Genomic DNA, 4,789 nt, shown 5'->3' on the forward strand with positions numbered 1-4,789 from the left:
GAAATAGTTATTGTCGAACTGTTTCGATCTGAAAGTCTTAGCGAGTAAACATACTCTTCAATTGAATCAATATGATATGATTGGTTTAATTATGCATTGGCCATATCTACATCTGAAGTTCCAACTGCAGTTACTACAATAATATATATCATCGAATATGTTTCAAATCCTCTATTTCAAGAGCGGATATAGCACTTTTTCTTGGAGCGAGGTAATATAACGATTAAGAATCAATAAATCGTTGGAAATAAACTAAAGTTCACGGTATCCCAGACCGTATGGATTTCGATACTCTTGTGCGGGTAATTACTTCCATTAACATGCTATTGTTTGCAACAGCTATTGTAGAACTCGTAGTAATCCGATTTATTATCATAATTCAAAACTGCAAAATCGTTTTTCAGATAGAATTTTCAACCCAACTTTGCTCTTCAAATTGGAGACTCCAATTTCTGGTGGGTTTAACGAGTATAATCATCTGTAGAATTTTTAAGTGGTTATATATTTCAATGTAATACACAATACTCAGTATTATACACGAAGACATAAAATTCATGTTGCCCTTTTAGTTTTCTGCTTTGGAAAGGAATAATAAATTAAAAATTTCTTAGCCTATTATAGAACCAAACAAAATTTCATTGTCGAAATATTTTATTACTCGACATATTCTCCTCTTAATTGGATACATTTTTTACAGCGAACACTGAACGTCTGTAGACCTTTAAAAAAAAATTTTTCTTCTTGCTCTGCAAACCAGACTTCCAAAGCTTTTATCATCTCCTCGTTGGATGAAAATTTACGACCTTTTAAACTTTTTTTCAGTAGAGGAAAGAGATCATAGCCGGATGGAGCCAAATCTGATGAATAAGGGGGGTGTTCTAGTAATTCAAACCATAAATCACGAATTTTTTGCATGGCAACATGACATTTATGTGCAAGGGCGTTGTCCTGCAAATACAAATCACCTTTGGATAGCTTTCCGCGTCTTTTCTCTTAAATTTTTTTCTGTAGTGTGGTCAGTAATGTCGAAAAGTAATGTCCGGTTATTGTTCTACCCTTATCCAAAAAATCAATCATGATTACTTCATGCCAATCCCAAAAAACTGATAGCAAAACTTTTCCAGCAGATTTTTGGACACGAGACATCTTAGGTCTTGGAGAACCAGAATGTCGCCATTCCATCTATTTTTGCTTTGTTTCTATATCGTAGAATCCAATTTTTCACGGTCGCATACGAAGCACATTGACCACCAAGGGTATAAGCATATCTTCGTTAATCTGCTTATCCCTTAACCTTTTTAAATACAGGTACTTGATGATGGCTCGATACTCCGATTTTTGGATTTTCACAATTTCGGTGGACATCTTCTTTCTTTTAATTTATTGCGTAACTCTGCTTTACTTTTTTGACCTCAAACTTCACACTGACACTTCTAATGAGTTATTGTTCGTTGCTATGGTAACGCAATATTTTTTTTTTACGCGTGGAACTAGTCTAGGCTAAGTAGATATCAATATTTTTCATTGAAGATGATGACCGATCGGGAAGGTCAGTTTCTGTTCCAGTCGATTCAGTTCATGACATGATTTTATCAGACCGTCGAATTGGGCTAAAACGGATATCTGAAGCACTGAATATTTCATACGAACGCGTTCATCATATAGTTCACGTCAATTTGGACATGAGAAAAATTGCTGCAAAATGGATCACCAAATGTTTGAATATTGACCAAAAGCGTGCAAGGACAATGTTCCGTAGTGTACTCTAGGCAACCTCGCCCTTTTTGTGTAAACAAAGATTTAGTGTAAACACATATGAATGAACTTTACTGTGAAATAGTCAGTAATCAATGACCCTAGAGCATTCGACTAGAGCAGTACCAAAAAATAACTGTACGACACGAAACCTAACATACAGTCCTTTAAAAACATCAGTCTGCTCAATAATTGTTCATTCATTCATTGCTGTATCTGAATGAATCTACAAGAAGACCAAAAAAAGGAAAAAAAGGCGCGAACAGACTTATAATTTTTCAGGGCTAATTGCGACTGTGTGCTGTAACTGTAGAGACCCAACCGTGACCTACTGATCCTACCACATTTCGGGCATGGAGAGTCACCAACCAGATCTGGCCGCCGCTGTATCCTTCTCGAGTCCCATTATAACTGTGTACCAAAGACCTCCACTATGACCTGTCTAACGCTAGTTGTTCTCAGTTATGATTGGCATTAACTGATTAACGGATTAATGTAGTATATCCTTAAACCGGTTATAATGGCCTCCTGGTTTCCGGGCTCCCTCAGTGAATTCGCCATATAGAGCTATTTTGGGGAGTCTTGTGTCTTGCATCCTCAGAATGTGGCCGCTCCATCTGAGTAGGGCTCTCGTTACTTGAATCTGAATTGTTGTACGACTCGCGCGTTGCAAGACTTCTGCATTCGAAACTTTGTGGAACCATTTGATGTGCATTATCTGTCTTAGATGACGTTGTTGCGTTTGTTCAAGCAAATATATGCAAGTTTCGTAAAATTGGGAAAGTTATTCTTTGTAAATTGAGATGCGTGCGGGAAAAAGGTTGAACGCGCACGCTTCTAGAAAAATCATTTTTTACTCTCAAATTATGAATTCCAATAAAATGTCAAACAGGAAAATTTAATCGTTTCATTATCCATGGCAACTTCAACTACTATATGAAAAAATCACAGAATTCTCGACTGGCGTTCTACAGCTGCCTTAGATTTAGACGAAAAAACCTATATTTTCAAAAAACTGCCGAAAATAACCTCGATATAGTATATATATTTGAAAGCAAAAGAAGGAGCTTTACCGACTAGGAAAAAACAGGGTGTACCATTCAAAAATAAGAGTTCACATAAAAGTTTTAGGTTAACGATGCTTTTATGCACTTCCTAATACTGAATTCTTAATGCCCATAAAAAATACTACAAGTTTGCTCATCTAAACGTTTTCGTAGGACCAATATTGACTGAGATAGCTATTGGGTAAAATATAAACAATTACCCGGTACAGGGTGCGGAAAATTAGTAGTTTACAGAGACGATCTGAAGCACTGTAGCAGCGAAAAGAAAACGGATAACACATTCTCGAGCTCATTTTTCCTGAGGAATCCAAACCCGACCTCGATTTTGAGTTATCATCAAAAATTGAGAATTGCCATTTTCAATAATGCCGAATTAAAAACAAATTCATGGGAAAAGTGATATTGCGTGCTAGAAAAATAAATGCACATTCAACAGTCGCTATGGTAACACCCATCGACTTATTGTCATATTATTTAATTGTGAAACAGAAAGCAGAAAAAATTCATATTTTTCTCGTATATAATATTTAGTAAATAATTGCATATTATTATGATACATTTTTGAAAAGAGCAAAAAATTTGCAGCAAGATGAAAGAACTTTCAACTATAGTAGATGCATAGGAAATAATCTATCTACAGATTAAGAAATTTTGAGGAATTACTTTTTCGAGTTTTCAAATAAAACTGAGGTTTTGTGTTTTAATTTGAATAATTATCTAAAATATAGAAAATTGGATGATTGTAGTTTTCTGTGATTTTTTCTGAAACATAACTTCATCCTAAATATCTATAAGAGTTTAGCTGGATTCCTCGCTGAATTAAAAGCCTATTTAGGAAATGTGGGTCTGAAGTTAAGACCTATTGTTCCTCCTCTTGGATTTATAGTGATCATGTACTCATGTGTAAAAAATTAATCAACAGCTGAGATCCATGAGAATTATACCTGGAACTATTAAATCTTCACCTATTTAATGGTTACCAGTTTTTTCAAACCTTGTACCGCATTATTTTCGTAGTATCCTTTCACGTAACAGTGAAAATTGCAAAATATTACAATCTGTAACTGCAACATCCTTACACCTTGATTGAGTTGAGTTCGATAAACTCAACTCAATCCACTACATTCCTAGTCTACGAATAGGTTTGACTGTTCTACCATAGCGGGTATAGTAATTGGAAGTGATTCCGAAACTTCTTCATTATGATCTGTTTTTCTTCAGTTTTATCATATTGAGGAGTTTCTTCAGGTATTTTGCTTGTTATTGATGAAAGATCCAAATCACGGCTACAGTTCAGTTCCATGGGATATATCCTCCGACGAGGTCTCAGAATTGCTCCTTTCTTATAGTCCTCAATTTCGCCAGTCTTACTTTGTTATCACGACCAGTTATTTACTTCTCGATACAAGCAAGTGGCCAATTTAGTCTTTTCAAATTGTCTGAACCAATTAATACAATAACACCAACATTAATGTCTTTTTGGAAATGATACCTACTTGGATGATGATTTTTGTTGTCTCAAGTATTCACTCCTAAACCTTCTACAAAGATCCTTTTTTAGTTTCATCCTGTACTTTGAGTGCTTTCTCAAATCTGAACTCCCAATAGCATCCAAATCTGGAACACCACATTCCGGGATCTCTCTATGAAACATGGCAGGAGTTAACTGCTATCTTCATGAGAATATGAAAGTGGTTTTGAATTTATTATAGATTCACGGTCACAAAGGGTGGTGGTTAACTCTTCATAGGATAGGCTGGCTTTACCTATAAGCCTTTTCCAAGTATTGTGACGTTGCAGATTTTTGCTCCGCCACAGAAGGAAATTTCTTCACCGATACTTGCATAATAAGACCTGACAACCGAAATATTTTTGAAGAAAACCGTTATATTATCAAAGGGGGGCTTTAACGATTGATATTATGTCATTGTTTTTCACCGACCAGGCGCATGTTTGTATCAGAAACC

This window comes from Coccinella septempunctata, chromosome 5 (genome assembly GCF_907165205.1).
Source record: "Coccinella septempunctata chromosome 5, icCocSept1.1, whole genome shotgun sequence".
Lineage (NCBI taxonomy): Eukaryota > Metazoa > Arthropoda > Insecta > Coleoptera > Coccinellidae > Coccinella > Coccinella septempunctata.